A 6,305-nucleotide genomic window follows, 5' to 3' on the forward strand; every position below is an offset into this window, starting at 1 on the left:
CCGATCAACAAGACCCCCGTTTCGACCGTAGTGCTCCAACACAAGTCTGTTTCGTCCGTTTTGCGGTACGCCACACCCCTCCCGATCAACAGGACCCCTGTTTCGACCGTAGGAGATCCGTTTCCTCCGTTTTGCGGTACGCCACACCCCTCCCGATCAACAGGACCCCGTTCTGAATGTAGGAGGTCTGTTTCCTTACGCCAGGCCTCGTTTTCATCGCCTGTTCCGTCCAAGCCCTCCCGATGAACACGACCATGCATTCCGTTCCAACCCAGCCGGTTGGCTCCCCATGAACACGACGACGACGCTGTTTCTCCGTTCTGACCCAATCATGTACGTATAAGTGAGTAGGCGTTCGAGACCCTGCCCGTATGTACGTACGTGGCCGTATTTTCTTTCTTGCACCCTCGCCGTTGTATGTACGTGTACATGCTACGTGCGCGCCTATACTACAACACATGTGCGCCTCTACTATGACACGTGCGCGCCTCTACAACGACAAGTATGTACGTACACGTTCGCGACCAGAATGACAACCCTACGTACGAGTTCGACTAGGTGGGTCCCGATTGTCAGGCACTTCCTTGCCTGCAAAGATGTAGCTGGTGGGTCCCAGCAGTCAGGGGGGCGAATCGTTTTTTTTGCCCGGACGTACTTCCTTGCGTGCGAAGATGTAGCTTTCTGGTGGGTCCCAGCAGTCATGGGGAAACGATTTTTTCGCGAAATACGGTAGCCTGTTCGGTGGGTCTCCGCTGTCAGGTGGAGGAACAATTATTTTGCGCATAATAAGGAGGCACTTCCTTGCTGCGGCCGTGGACCCAGTTGTCAGCCTCTCCACGTACAGTCCACGTCCGATGGAAGCCATTCCTTGACCATGTTGACCACGCCGCGCCGAGAGCACCAGGGCGGTGGACGACGGCGAGGCCTAGGAAGGGGACGACACGGAGCCGGGGAAGACGCAGCAGTGGATGCCCACGCATAGAGGAGTACGAGGGTTCACTGGTTCACTGCGGTGTGAGGCTACCATCGTCGCAGAATAACAGGGGGTGTGGGTGATTAGAGGGATGGCTTGGCCAGCGGTGGGAGTAGTAGGGGCGGTGAGGCCTCCGCCGCATCGCAGCCGGCCACGGGAGGCAGGAGCACGAGGCACGACCGGCGCTGGTTTGGGCGGCTGGAGCAAGAAGACCAGAGGGTGAAGAAGCACTACGGCCGTTGGATGGACATCGTACGGTCACTGGAGCTATAATCGTGCATATTGACTAAGTTGACAAAGCCCTCCGTCCCTGTCAACTTAGTAGGCCCACAAGTCAGCCTGCCACTATACTGGGTCCCAGCTAACAGGGGGAGTATTCATTTTTTGTGCGTAATAAGGAGTCACTTCCTTTCGTGCGAAGATATAGCTAGTGGGTCCGAACTGTCAGCGGCGGTAACGTTTTTTCGCGAAATACAGAGGCCCTTTCGGTGGGTCCTTGATGTCAGGTGAAGGAATCATTATTTTGCACGTAATAGGGAGGCATTTTCTTGCGTGCGGCCATGGACCCAACTGTCGGTCTCTCCACGTACAGTCCACTTCAGATGCTTGTCGGTCGTTGACCACGTTGACCAGGCAGTGCCGAGAGCACCAGGGCGGTGGACGACGGCGAGACCTAGGAAGGGAATGACACGGAGGCAGGGAAGACTCGGTAGTTGTTTCCCACGCAGAGGGGAGTACGACTGTACGAGGGTTTACTGGTTCGTCTGCCGTTGTCGGAGAATAACAACAGGTGTGGGTGAGTAGAGGGATGGCTAGGCCAGTGATGGGAGTAAGGTGGGGCGGTGAGGCCTGCGCGGCAGCACAGCCGGCCATGGGGAGGATGGAGCAGGCAGTCCCGCCGGCGCTTGTTTGAGCGGCTGGAGCAGGAAGAGCAGAGATTGAAGAAGCACGACGGCCGTTGGATGGACATCCAACAGTCACTGCTTGTGCGTCAACCTTTTTTTAGGAAAGCCTCAAATCTGTGGGAAACAACATACAACCCATCTGCCATTATTTCTAATAATTTACATCCCATTTGCTAATTCTTCAGGTTTTTTTGGAGCCCATATTCTTTTTGTTAGCATTACATCCCATATTATGGCCACGGTTAAAAAATTATACGAAATTTTGCATATTTCGGTGCGGTCCGAACTGTTTTTAATCCTGAAATTTCGACTCACATTCAAACTGATTTTAAAAATAAATGTATATCAATATAAAATCCAACAAATTCTCCACGCATAAAAATTAATGTAATTTAAAATCTCGAAATGAAAAAAAGGTATTTGAAACTAATTGCCGGTTGGATGTGTTTTAAAAATGTACAGCCCATTTCTCATTACTGATAGGCCATTTTCTCGGCCAGCCGAATGAAGCTCTCCTCCTCTTGAAAGATTTGCAGCCCAACAAGCCTGACAAAGCGACTTACTTGGCAAATCACAAAAAACTGGGCTATGGCCTTGGACCCAGCTGTCAGCCTCTCCATGTATAGTACTCTTCCGATGGAAGTCGGTTGTTGACCACAATGACCACGCCGCGCCGAGAGCACCAAGGCGGTGGACGACGGCGAGGCTTAGGAAGGGGACGACGCGGAGCCGGGGAAAACGCGACAGTGGATGCCCACGTGGAGAGGAGTACGAGGGTTCACTGGTTCGGCTGCAGCATGAGGCTGCTGTCGCCGCAGAATAACAGGGGGTGTTGGTGAGTAGAGGGATACCCTGGGCCAGCGGTGGGAGTAGTAGGGGTGGAGAGGCCTCCGCGGCATCATAGCCGGCCACGAGAGGCAGGAGCACGCAGCACGACCGGCGCTGCTTTGGGCGGCTGGAGCAAGAAGACCAGAGGTTGAAGAAGCACTATGGCCGTTGGATGGACATCGTACGGTCACTAGAGCTAGAATCATTCATATTGACTAAGTTGACAAAGCCCTCCGTCCTTGTCAACTTAGTAGGCCCACAAGTCAGCCACCAACTATGGTGGGTCCCAGCTAGCAGGGGGTATTTATTTTTTGGTGCGTAATAAGGAGGCACTTCCTTGCGTGCGAAGATATAGCCGGTGGGTCCGACCTATCAGTGGGGGAACGTTTTTTTCGCAAAATACAGAAGCCCTTCCCACGTACAATGCACGTACAGTGCGTAATAAGGAGGAACTTTCCTTGCATGCGACCATGGACCTCGTGGGTCCCAGCCGTCAGGCTCTCCACGTACAGTCCTCTTCCGATGACTCTCGTATGTTGACCACGCCGCGCCGAGTGCACCGAGGCGGTGGATGATGGGAAGGCCCCAGACTGGAACGACCCGGAGATGGGGAATATGCGGCAGTGGAGTCGCAGACGGAGAGGAGTGGAAAACTTGACTGGTTCGGGTGCGGGGTGGGCCTACACTTGGCAGAGAATAACAGGAGGTGCGGAGTGGTGGGATGGCCTGGCTGTCGGTGGGGTAGCATTTCACTGAGGATCCCAGAACAACGCCATTGGACGCTGAAGGCTGGAGCAGGCGGTTCCGGCAGCGCTGGGGGAAGAAGGCGAGAGATTGAAGAAGAATGCCGGCCGTTGGATGTAAATCCAACGCCTTCTTAGGCTTCGACCTACTGGTCCACATGTTAGCCAGTCCATTTGTTTTTTTAGTCCATTTGGCGGGCTGGGTGAAACAATGATGTAGTATCTATGCAGCCCTTTAAATCCCACTTGCATTTTTCTTGAAATCCGCGGACTTGCTGGGCTGGGTGAAAATACCATGTTGGGCTAGACGGAGAAATGTTATAAAAACATAAACACATGATTGCACATTAGTAAAATCTTTGCAAGCTTATGTACGCAATCACTAGGAGTTAACTTGGCAAGTTATATATAAACAATTATTATTATTATTATTTTGTAAGAACTTTCAACTTACGAAATAAAATATCATTTTAATTTGATGAGTTAATAGTACGTGGGGTGTTATTATTTTTTAGGCTAGACGTGGGACAGTTGAGTTGGTTCTAGGGGAAAGTACTGGGAGAAATTTCAGTTTACATCGAAAAAGAAAGTGGGAGAAAATTCAGAGACCTGCTGGGTCCACCTAAGGAGAGGAATATGTTGGGAGGAAGGCGATTCAAAGCACGGCAACTGAGTGAACTAGTTTTTTTTATGAACAAGTGAACTAGTTTACATACATAAGCAAATATCCACTAAAAAAAGCAATCAGGTTAATGGGTTCTTAAAAGAAATATTTCGGACAAAACAGATAATTACGACACATAGGCTAATGCATGAAACACTCAGATGATAAAGGTGCTTATAAACAGATAAAGAACAACACCTAGACCTTCCTGACACACTTGATCATGACGCTGCGGCTGTCCGTGTACTCATCGGTTATGGGAAGCAGACACGCCCTCATATCCAAGATCTGCCTATACATGTCGTAGCATGCGTATGCGTCCTTGGCCGCGTAGGTTATGTAGGCTAGATTCAGAGGTACCTCCCACGTGTTCAGGTCGTCTTCTTTCATGTTGGCGTATCAGGGGTCGATGATGGTCTCAGCGAGGTCAACCACGGAGTCCTTCTCCTGCCCGTTGCTGATGATCTTGTATTGCTTCTGGATGTCGACAAGCTTGTTGCACCAAATGGCCAAATCGTCGCGTTCTTCCTTCTCTCCACCGTAGAGAAGGTGCAGTCGGCGCTGGCGATGAAACGGGCGAATGCTCCAGAACCTGGTGCAGCCATAGGACTGAGGCGAGGCAGAGATTCACCGAGTCCGTATCGTTGGTGTACATCACATTCAACTTGGTGCAGCCATAGGACTGAACGGCGAACTAACTCCTTGCTGAAGTCCATATCCAGCAGGCTCACCCCTCGGATCGCCATTGGAGTCTCTTCGAGTGAACGAGTGTGTAGGCGGCGGCACCAGTTCGTTTTTCAGCTCTTGGGGAACTGGATTCAACAGTAAGCTGAGTGTGTACAGGCGACAACAGTTACTACCCCTCCCTTGTCCGCCGCACGCCCGGCAGAAGATGCACCCTCGGCGCATTCAAACGCCTCCATTAAGAAACCTACTCCGCCCACACGTCGGTTCACGAGCGGGTCTGTATTGGTACTGTAATAACAGGAGTTAGTGGTCACTTTACTTAAATTTAATTAGCTTTAATATAAATTTATACTTAAAACAAGCAATGCATTGGCTCATTCTATCAGTGCCACGGGATCAACATGCACAACAATTAGAATTATTATTCTCAGGACGCACACGATCAGCACATTTGTCGCACTTTCACAAAGATAATACTACCAAGTTTGAACTGTTTGTTATGGTTGTTGTCCTCTGCATCATCATGCCGTGTTTTCCAGCTTGCAAGATTTAGAACCAACAAATAAGATCCAAATAATAAGTACAACAAAGATGCCTACACATCTCATTGATTCCCAGCTTGCAAGATTTAGAACCAACAAATAAGATCCAACTAATAAGTACAACAAAGATGCCTACACATCTCATTGATTCCTAGCTTGCAAGATTCAGAACCAACAAATAAGATTAAAATAATAAGTACAACAAAGATGCCTACACATCTCATTAATTCCCGGCTTGCAAGATTCAGAACCAACCCATTAGAGCCTTTTGATAAAGTGAATATCGGGATTAAATCCATCTTGGCTAGCCATGTAATACAATCGAAGAACTTGGCGAATGCTCTTGACCGTCACAACATCTATAGTTGAGTATTCCCGTTTGCACAACATGTTTGCACAGCACAAACAAGGAGACAGGAAAGCATGATTTCACTTTAATAGTGGCCTCCTTGAACTCAACCTCCAGCTCCACTAGGATGAGGTCTGCCTGGAGTTCCATGATACAATTCATGCGCCTTTTTTTGCGGTTCACCTGAAATGAAGCAAAGATTGCATCATTCAGCTAGCAAGAAGTACTTGCTCTTGTGAGCTCGCATGTTCTTCTTTAGTAGTTGCACTAAAATTGAGGAACATTAAGGTTGGTTGTCCGGCTCATGTAAGGGGCAACTATAATTTTCTTATCCATTTTTGCAGTTCCACTAAAATAAAGTGCCATTGTGGTGACAGTGACGGCTCCATCTTGCAAAGGCTAATAAAATGTTGCACGAGATTACCCGCAGAACTTGACGGAGATTTTGGAAACTCCAATCACCATTTTGTGCAGTTCCACCAAAATTGAGAGATGTTGCCCACGTGACATTTTAGTTGAACTGCACAAGACACTCAATTCAAAAAAAAGTGTTTTCTGCCGTTCACCAAAAGGTCACAATAGCAACAAGGTGAAATGGATATCCCTATCTGCAC

This window comes from Triticum dicoccoides, chromosome 2B (genome assembly GCF_002162155.2).
Source record: "Triticum dicoccoides isolate Atlit2015 ecotype Zavitan chromosome 2B, WEW_v2.0, whole genome shotgun sequence".
In the NCBI taxonomy this organism is placed as follows: domain Eukaryota; kingdom Viridiplantae; phylum Streptophyta; class Magnoliopsida; order Poales; family Poaceae; genus Triticum; species Triticum dicoccoides.